At 40.4% G+C, this 11095-nt stretch overlaps 1 long non-coding RNA gene across 3 annotated transcripts in view; it reads right to left on the minus strand.

The window, feature by feature from the left end:
• LOC120405916 overlaps positions 1-6853 on the minus strand; it is a 108760-nt gene extending 101907 nt beyond the window's left edge. For 2 of the 3 annotated variants that reach the window (XR_005598987.1, XR_005598986.1), the window contains exon 1: positions 6382-6853. This is a non-coding gene — a long non-coding RNA (uncharacterized LOC120405916). The remainder of the gene's footprint in view (positions 1-6381) is intronic. The other variant, XR_005598985.1, reaches the window with a different exon arrangement.
• Positions 6854-11095: the final 4242 nt, after the last annotated feature.

The raw sequence follows: 11095 nt of genomic DNA on the forward strand, positions 1-11095 counted from the left end.
AGTGGGGTTTTTTTTGTTTCAGAATGGTTTTAGGTGTTTCACCCTCTAAGTAAATAACTACTTCTGAATAAAACAGTTTTGAAATGAAAAGCTAAAATATTTCATTTCAAAATGGCAACATGAACAGTAACTTAAAAAAAAAAAGCCAAAATAGTGTACACACATTATTAACTTGTGCTCTATATACTTGGGTCAGATTGGAGGCTTTTCTCCCACCCACCTGATACTATCTCAGAAATTTCAGAAAACTGCTGTCTCTTGCACACAAATGAAAGTTCTGAATGGTGATTTTAATTTTGGGGGGGGGACTATTGATATTTCAACAGTTAATAGCAATAATCACTAACTTTCTGGCTTCTGTTCTCAAACAATAAATTAGGTTCAACAGTTTTTCAGCATGTGGCAGGATACATCATTAAAATGGTTTAGGGGACTACTCAGTAGGTTTTAATTGCATCCAAATAGAGGCAACATTTGGTTCACTTACAAAACATTGACTGTCATTTCAGGGATTTTTTTTTTAAAAACAGTGTCCTATTTAAACATAAGTGTGAAAGGGAATATGTATACAAATGTGGGAAAGACTAGACAGTATTTTAATGGTGTGGGAAGACCAATGTTTTATATTCAATGGCCAAAAATATTCCTAAAAAGTGAGATTTCTTAAGTTTGTCTTCACTGTAGTGCTTATTAATTTAAAGCAGACAACAGAACTAAATGTGATTAAATATTGAGAATATGGTGATCCTACAGATGCTAAATTCACACCCCACTTTGAAATATTAACTGTACTCAGGATAAGCTGCATGTAGCTGTCTAACTCCAGTTGCAAAGTGCTGAAAAGATGAAAAAGCAGTGCCTCAGCACTGGATGTTAAATAGGTCATGAGCTTAGTGTACAGAAGCCTTAAACCTACATTGCAACAGTTATGAAAGTCATTTGATGCATGTGATTATAGTGGGCTGATGATATCACCTTCTAGTTGCAAACTATTCCTATTAGAATTTTTTCCACAAACTTAAATTTCTGAAACATCCACCTTTTGGAATTTGAACTGCTATGTTTGTTGTGTGCTTAAGGAACATTCCTTTGGAAAGGATGGACTAAGTGCTTCCAGCAATTTGAATGCATTCAGAAAAGGGAAGAGAACTCATTTTCTATTTTAATTCCAACCACTTTTTTAAAAGCCAGTCAAATGTTAGGAAAAATCAGTCCCAATCAGTTTGCTAAAACCATACCTTATTAAAATGACAGCTTTGATTTCCCTTCTGCTCCCCTTATCTTTTTCCCAGATCACTCTCCATACACTCCCACAGGAGGTTGGAACTTGCCTTAGCACTCTGTCAGAGGGACCTCTTAACCAGCCAGCCTCTTTACTAAAATAGTCACGGCTGAATTTTTTTTATTTACTGAAGGTTAAATAAAAAAAGTATTCATCCTTCCCTAAACTGCAAAGGGATGTGCCCAAAGCCTTTATTTAAAATGTATGTATGTGTAAATATCAGCCAAAACCACTGGTCACATTCAATCCAGCTTTGCACATTGTTTCAGTGCCCCCTCAAAATGCACTTTTGGCAAATTTATTATGTGCTGAAAAACTTTGCCTCATTCTAATGCTTAAACATGCAATATGCATGTATGACCAAGCATCAGTTTACATCCATAGTTATCCTGCATGAGTGGCACTGGAAAATTTTACATAACTGTAATGTTACTTGCTGTGCAGGATTCCGGAATGAATAAATAAAACTTTCTGATGGCTGGAGTATTTGTCATTGATTACACCTGGCATTAGTGCCTAGCCTCCAGCTCTGTGCATTAAGCATGTAGGACTAAGTGGTTTTTTATTTCTACCCACAGTCTCAAATTTAATTAGTTGTAAATAGTGTTTTATGGTAAACAGCTGAGCAGCCACAAAGCTGAGCAGTTCACGCCTAGCATATGAGCAAAGTGGCATTCATCTGTCCCTTCCAGATGGTGTAAACTATTTTTTCCTATATCTATATCTGGATAAATGAGGAAGCAGGTTCTTTAGGTGTCGTACCAGGTTTTAGGCAGTCACAATCGCTGTTTTGCCTGAGGCATTAAAATAAAGTATTGTAACATTAACAGACCAAAACTAAAGCAGCTACATTCAACATTTTAATGTAGTCATCAAGTCATCAATGATGCTGAATACTTGACACCTGTGCAGTTTTCTTTTTCAGATTCTCCTCAAATGAAAGAAATTAGGCATAACTTTTCCCCCGTGAGAGTAATTAGCTATTGGAACAGTTTACCAAGGGTCTTGGTCAATTCTCCAGCACTGACCATTTTAAAATCAAGATCATATGTTTTACTAAAAGATATGCTCTAGGAATCATATTGAGGAAGTTCTAGGGCCTGTTTTGTTCAGGAGACTAGATGATCAAAATGGTCCCTTCTGGCCTTGGAATCTGTGAATCTATAAAAAATGGCTACATAAAACAGCAAGCACAGCCTTCCCTTCATAGTAATAAATATAAATCTAGTAATTGTGTTCCATTTAGTAATCTGGGAAGTCAAGAGGGAAGATATTCTGTGTGTTGGAAAATAAAGTTAATACCTACGACAACCATCAGTGCAGAACTTAACAGTGGAGCGTCCATTGAGTTAACTGTCCAACAGCACTGTGGGGGATAAATTACTTTACATTTTGCCATTGTATAAAGGTTTAATAATTAATCTTAAATTTTACAATACTTAACATTCACCTGAAGATACTGAAGCACTTCATAAACTTCAGCCTCAGCCTGTAGAGAAGTAAGTCTCATACCCAATTTGCAGTTAGTCAAAATGTGACATGCGCATTTAGGGGAGCCTAGGTAACTGACTGAGAAGCGAGAGGGCAGAACTGGAATGAGACTAGGACTCAAGTATCAGAGGGGTAGCCGTGTTAGTCTGGTTCTGTAGAAGCAGCAAAGAATCCTGTGGCACCTTATAGACTAACAGACGTTTTGCAGCTTGAGCTTTCGTGGGTGAATACCCACTTCTTCGGATGCAAGTAGGGGAAATTTCCAGGGGCAGGTTTATATAAGCAAGCAAGAAGCAAGCTAGAGAGAACGAGGTTAGTTCAATCAGGGAGGATGAGGCCCTGTTCTAGCAGTTGAGTGAAAACCAAGGGAGGAGAAACTGGTTCTGTAGTTGGCAAGCCATTCACAGTCTTTGTTTAATCCTGAGCTGATGGTGTCAAATTTGCAGATGAACTGGAGCTCAGCAGTTTCTCTTTGAAGTCTGGTCCTGAAGTTTTTTTGCTGCAGGATGGCCACCTTAAGATCTGCTATTGTTTGGCCAGGGAGGTTGAAGTGTTCTCCTACAGGTTTTTGTATATTGCCATTCCTAATATCTGATTTGTGTCCATTTATCCTTTTCCTTAGAGACTGTCCAGTTTGGCCAATGTACATAGCAGAGGGGCATTGCTGGCATATGATGGCATATATTACATTGGTGGACGTGCAGGTGAATGAACCGGTGATGGTGTGGCTCATCTGGTTAGGTCCTGTGATGTGTTCCTCACGCACAACTATTTCAAATTTGATGACAATATATATCTCCAGATCAGTGGCACCACTATGGGCACCCGCATGGCCCCACAATATGCCAATATTTTTATGGCTGACCTGGAACAACGCTTCCTCAGCTCCCGTCCACTCACGCCCCTTCTCTACCTACGCTACATTGATGACATCATCATCATCTGGACCCATGGGAAGGAGACTCTGGAAAAATTCCACCACGATTTCAACAGCTTCCACCCCACCATCAACCTCAGCCTGGACCAATCTACACGGGAGGTCCACTTCCTAGACACTACGGTGCAAATAATTGATGGTCACATTAACACCACCCTATACCGAAAACCTACCGACCGCTATGCCTACCTTCATGCCTCCAGCTTCCATCCCGGGCACACTACAAGATCCATTGTCTACAGCCAAGCACTGCGGTACAACTGCATCTGCTCCAACCCCACAGACAGAGACCAACACCTACAAAATCTCCACCAAGCATTCTCAAAACTATAGTACCCGCACGAGGAAATAAGGAAACAGATCAACAGAGCCAGACGTGTACCCAGAAGCCTCCTACTGCAAGACAAACCCAAGAAAGAAACCAACAGGACTCCACTGGCCATCACATACAGTCCCCAGCTAAAACCCCTCCAGCGCATCATCAGGGATCTACAGCCCATCCTGGACAATGATCCCACACTTTCACAGGCCTTGGGTGGCAGGCCAGTCCTCGCCCACAGACAACCTGCCAACCTGAAGCATATTCTCACCAGTAACTGCACACCGCACCATAGTAACTCTAACTCAGGAACCAATCCATGCAACAAACCTCGATGCCAACTCTGCCCACATATCTACACCAGCGACACCATCACAGGACCTAACCAGATGAGCCACACCATCACCGGTTCATTCACCTGCACGTCCACCAATGTAATATATGCCATCATATGCCAGCAATGCCCCTCTGCTATGTACATCGGCCAAACTGGACAGTCTCTAAGGAAAAGGATAAATGGACACAAATCAGATATTAGGAATGGCAATATACAAAAACCTGTAGGAGAACACTTCAACCTCCCTGGCCACACAATAGCAGATCTTAAGGTGGCCATCCTGCAGCAAAAAAACTTCAGGACCAGACTTCAAAGAGAAACTGCTGAGCTCCAGTTCATCTGCAAATTTGACACCATCAGCTCAGGATTAAACAAAGACTGTGAATGGCTTGCCAACTACAGAACCAGTTTCTCCTCCCTTGGTTTTCACTCAACTGCTAGAACAGGGCCTCATCCTCCCTGATTGAACTAACCTCGTTCTCTCTAGCTTGCTTCTTGCTTGCTTATATAAACCTGCCCCTCGAAATTTCCCCTACTTGCATCCGAAGAAGTGGGTATTCACCCACGAAAGCTCATGCTGCAAAACGTCTGTTAGTCTATAAGGTGCCACAGGATTCTTTGCTGCTACTAGGACTCAAGACTCCTAGGCCCTGGTCCCTGAGCTAAACACAGGTGTTACCCTAGGAGTTTAGACGTCAATTAAATTACCTACAACTTTCTCTGACAAAGGGTAAGCAAGGCTGTGGCCCTAAAGGAATTGCTAGGGTTTTCCCAGGGGGCTTGTCTCTGACCCGCAGAGGGCTCCCCAGAGCAGCCAGTATTGTTGACCTCTGAAAAGAGGCACATACCTAGGGTGACCAGACAGCACACGTGAAAAAGCAGGACACAGGGTGGGGAGTAATAGGAGCCTATATAAGAAAGAGACCCAAAAATCAGGACTGTCCCTATAAAATCAGGATATCTGGCCACCCTACACATACCACCTTCCACTCAAGGATTGACATACAAGCAGAAATTCTTTAAAAACAAATATTAAAAAACCATAAGAAGTTACAGGAAATTTAGTAAAGGAAGAAAGAATGCATAGAAAATAAAAATAGAATTATATTGAAATATACAGTGCAGCACACAAAGACTATATAACATATAGCAACGTAATCATTCGCTTAAACACTAACAGTCACATTTAACATGTAACACTAAATTATTTGCATTCACATTCTGAGGGCTGATCATAGAGTCATAGGACTGGAAGGGACCTCGAGAGGTCATCTAGTCCAGGCCCCTACACTCAGGGCAAGACTAAGTATTATCTAGACCAGGGGTCAGCAACCTTTCAGATGTGGTGTGCCCAGTCTTCATTTATTCACTCTAATTTAAAGTTTTGCATGCCAGTAACACATTTTAATGTTTTTAGAAGGTCTCTTTTTAGAAGTCTATAATATATAACTAAACTATTGTTGTATGTAAAGTAAATAAGGTTTTTAAGATGTTCAAGAAGCTTCATTTAAAATTAAATTAAAATGCAGAGCCCCCCGGACAGGTAGCCAGGACCCAGGCAGTGTGAGTGCCACTGAAAATCAGCAGCACGCAAGCCATAAGTTGCCTACCCCTTCTCTAGACCGTCCCTGACAGGTGTTTGTCTAACTGCTATTATAAATGATGGAGATTCTGCAACCTCCCTAGGCAATTTATTCCAGTGCTTAACCACCCTGACAGGAAGTTCTTCCTAATGTCCAGCCTAAACCGCAACTTAAGCCCATTGCTTCTTGTCCTGTTCATAGAATATCAGGGTTTGAAGGGACCTCAGGAGATCTAGTCCAACCCCCTGCTCACAGGTTAACAATTTTTCTCCCTCCTTCTTGTAATAACCTTTTACACACTTGAAAAGTATGTCCCCCCTCAGACTTCTGGCTTAGGATAGGTAGGGGAAATCTCATTCAAACACAGGCATCCAGCTTTATTGACAGATGCACCCATACGTTCCTTACTAATAGATGGGGAATTACACTTACATTTTAGTTCCTTAGTATCTCTTGAACCCTCAAGGTCCATCAGCTCTGTCTCAGTGCTGTTCCCCTCAGATGGTACACGACGCCAACCCTGATTATGGCAAGCAGCTGAAGGAATGACAGTGGCCCTCCAAGGGCGGTTACAGAGCTGCTGCTGGCGGAGCCTGTTGGCTTGGTTGCTACAGCAACTGTTGCGAGGGCAATCTCAGGGTTCTCTTACTGCTGCTACAACTGTTGCTTCTTGAGGCTTCTCACAGGCAGCATCTTTCTTGAACTCCAAAGCAACCAGCACCCAAAGCCTCACAAGACTCTACCCAAAATCTAGCTAGCTTTGCTTGCTGCCTCTTCAGAACCCCAAAGCAACCCCCACCCAAAGCCTCACAAGAGTCTACCCAAAGCTGCCTAGGAACCCTTTTCCCAGATAGGAGTCTTGCAGCATCTGTTCTTCTTGAAGGTCCCGACTAGGAAACCAGCTTACTGCCTGTTGCCCTTATATACACTTTCCAGCCTACCCTGCTCATCTCTGATTGGTCGCCTTTCAGTGGCATCATATTTTCTCTGCCTCTGATTGGTTGCTCTTTCAGTGGGGTGATATTCTCTTAGCCAATCAGCTACCTGCTTTCTAACTCATGTGTACCTACATGTGACTGCTCCTCCCTGACACCATCTTGGGTTCTAGGAGTTCCTAGAAAGTTCTAGGTGATCTTTCCCTGTATCTGCTATTTTGGTCTGCCATATTGGATTTTCTAAATTTAAACTATTTTTAATTTTTACTTATTTAAAGACTTAATTTTAAAACTAATTACTATTTTATGCACACTAAAATGTCCTGATGCTGTCACCACTCTTTTTATGTCCAACTGAGAAAAAAATTACAAAATTAAACCCCCTTCCAAGATTTTTCTTCAAGCCTTTATTCAGAACATTCAAGGCAAAAATCTCTCACTACACTGGTAGTCCCCACTTGAGTCTAGGGTAAAATAAGCATCTAACTACTTAACTCAATTGACCTGAACAAAAGTAGTGAGAGAGTTTCTTTAATTCTGTACCTAATCAAAAAATGTTAACAAGTGAGCCACCAGCAACATATCATTCAGTATGTGGGGGTTTTTGTAATTCACTATTATCTTCGGGTTCTTTCTTTAATCTGATTGTAAACAAGTTTGATTTGAGTTTAATCTTTAACCTGTTTTTACTAAGACTTGAGCATAGCGGAGTACGGTGCCTTTATTCCCACATGGACATAAATATGTATATATGACACACAACATACCTGACTAATGGTGCAGTGCTATGGGTCACATGAACCACTTTACCTAAACAAACAAGGGTAATCAAATGTTATATTTCATGGCATTAAAAAACAGATTTTATATTACTCCATAATCCACACCCTAATTCAGGAGTTGGTACCATTAAGGTAATTAGGACTACTTCGTGGAGTAGGGTAGTAATCAATGTGAAAGAGGGAGGCAAAAATCTGACCCTAAACTAACCTGTCCTTCAAAAAAACCCAAACCCTTACCATCCTATCATCATCAGCAGTGAATGCAATTGATTTACAATATTCTGCATGAAGTATGACAGTCCTTCTTTGCTTGTGCTCTAAATACTCTAGCAGCGCTCTTAGTTTTACCAGGTGTCCCCTTAATAAGTAATAAGAACTTTGGCTGCCTCTTGTGCAAAATAACCTGGATTTGTTGACTTTCAGGGTATCCTGCAGGAGTCGTTTGTTTCACTTGCCTTTCAAAGAGAGCCAGGAGGATGGAGGTATAGGCTAAAGTATTATTTGAATTTTGTATTTAATTCTAAGCTGCTAGTTCTTACAAGGGGCGAGCTGCCTGAATTGCATTTTTGGTTTTGTAATTTTAAACTACTGCCAGGGTGATCAAAGTCTATGGATGGGTGGGTGGCCTTTTTGTTATGCTGCATAAAAGAAATCAGTCAATAAAGCAGGGATCCAGTAGGAAAAATAGTGTGTGATGATATAATTGAAGACTGTCATAATACACATGGACAAATGATCTAATTAAGGTTGCACAGGTTGCCTGTGCAACCTTAATTAGATCATTTGTCCATGTGTATTAATTAGATCATTTGTCCATGTGTATTATGACAGTCTTCAATTATATCATCATTTCCTAACATTTGAGTGTTTCACTGTGCAACCTTAATGTTCATCTAATTTAGCTTTCTATGTAATTTCCTGAGATTAAAAAAAAGTAAAAATTTGTTCCACATGATGATATTTTTTTTTTCATATTGACCCTTGATATGGAGCATCATCAGGGTTGCGGTCTTTAAATCCACAGCATATATCCATTATGATATAATCTTTAATTACATGATCATATACTATTTTTTCCACCAGACTTGTGCCTCATTCAGTGCATAGGCTGGATGGTGAGCAGCAATTCAATATTATGTTTTCTCCTCATTGTTTAATATGTAGCTCCAAGCTTTATTTACTGCATGCTATTCTCAAGATAAGATTATTAATGTCTTCATGGGCTTTTTTCCTTTGGTATCTGAGTTCTTCACAACCACTAACTTATTTTCACAACACCCCTGTGAGATGAGTAGGGAATATCCCTGTTTTACAGATGGGGAACCCAGGCACACTGAGTACGTTAAAAAATATACCCTAAGTGCCCAGTTGGAGACATTGATGACCTGATTTTTCAGAGTACTTAAAATTATGTAGCACTTCATACACTCAAAGCACAGCTCCCCTTGCCTTCAGTTGCAGCTGTCAGTGCTCAGTGCTTCTTCAAATCAAAACCCAAAATATCACGTTGGACACCCAGAAAATGAGGAACACACAATATTAGTGGCCACCTGTGAAAAACCTGGTTCATGTGACCTACCCAGAATCATATAGGAACTCTCATACAACCAGGGGTAGAATCAGATTCACAAGGGCAGCATTCAACTGCAAAACCATGAGACCTTCCTTTCTCTTCCTGCAATTCCTTGCCTGATCCACTACACACCTTCCAATTTCTGCAAATGAGGCACGGATCCTACACACAACACTTTCCTTCACTACACAACTGTTATTCATCCCCAGCACAGGCCTGTGCTGTGCACTAAATGAGGTAGGGCGCCTGTGGAAAAAATAATACGTGACCATGTAATCAAAGACTATCTTAATGCACATGTACAAGTGGGCCAAATTATGGTTGCACAGGAAACTTAATTCTGGCATTTTCTAACTTTCAAGTGCTTGACTTTGCAAGCATTCCTTTAACATAGTTTTTTTTGATGTAATATACAGAGTAGGGCAGCTTCTGTGCTGTGCTTTCTGAGAGATTCAGTACAGAAGTTGATGACCAGGGGGAGGTAGGGTAGGGGCAAAAGTTACTTTAAACCACATTTGTGCTACCAAGAGTCTTCTTCCCAGACCAGGCGACACTGCGGACACTAGTGTAAGTTAGAGCAGCCCCAGGGACCACTTACACTGGACTTTTGCTGCACTTGTTCTGGTGTCCAATGTACTGTATTTGCCCAGCTTCTTGTGAGTCTTCTACAGCTCCAATGTGCCATCAGACCAGTGACCAGAATGTGACCCAATGTATTCATGGTTTTTATTAATTGTTTCTCTTTTACTCTCTGCTCTATTCTTCAGTCTCCCTTTATTTGTTTTTCACTCTGTCTGCTCCATTTTCCACTCTATTTTTTTCCCATTGGGTATGTTTCCTCTGTCCTCTCACTGCTTCTTCTATCAAGTGTTTTATAACTGCAATGCAAATGCCATAATTTTCCAGATGAACTTTCAAACCATGTTCAAGTGGGTTTGAAATGAGGCAAAATGCATTTGTCTATCCTGGTCTCTAACTCCTATTTTTCAGTGAGGGTTATATTCCAGAGCATTATGATAGCATGTTAGCATGAAAATAGAACCCCCTAGAGGCTGTGTCTTGGCTATGTGTATTGGGAAATCCAGTGCAAACCACACCTTATTTTACTCTGATTACAGGTCTCACTTTTACTCTCTCTAACTGCACAGCATAAGGCCAATGAAAAGGGTGATGGGTAAACAAAATAATGTTATATCAAATTCTCTACTAACCTCATTGCCAGTGAAATTGCCTGACTGAGCAACCATCTCGGCAGTGCTGTGGAGATCAATTGTCTCCACCTCTGAACACTTGTTTTATTAGTCACAACTTGCTCAGATTTGTGTGATTTTATGCTCCTGAACAATTTTATCTGATGATGAAAATGTTATAAGCCAGGTCACAATATTACTTATTTTAGAAACCCATTTAATGTTTTCTTGTGATCTAGCCCCCTTTTCCCTTGACTGAGGACTATTTGAGGATAAGATTGGTTAAAATGCTTTGAAGTTGGAAAGTGCCATATAAGTACTTGGTATTATTAATTGTAAAAATTCCCAAGGCTCAGGTTAAACTTGATCTGTACGGTTGTTTGTATCTGCAAAGTGCTGATGCCCATGGCAGTAACATTATCGCTATTTGGTTTGTTCTAATTTAACCAAAACACAGTCAACTGAGTGTATTATATTCCATGTCCTATAATGATTTATGAGGGGAAAATCCACTGCATTTACTTGTACAAATATTTTAGAAATCTAAATTCCATTTTTATTTTTGGAATATTGGGGTTGAAATACTGGAGTCATTCTTATCTGTTACATTCCTCTGTTGTACTGGTGTATTCACCAGATCTAGATCACATTTAATGGGTTTAAAAA

The sequence above is a fragment of the Mauremys reevesii genome, linkage group 5 (assembly GCF_016161935.1).
Source record: "Mauremys reevesii isolate NIE-2019 linkage group 5, ASM1616193v1, whole genome shotgun sequence".
Taxonomy (NCBI): domain Eukaryota; kingdom Metazoa; phylum Chordata; order Testudines; family Geoemydidae; genus Mauremys; species Mauremys reevesii.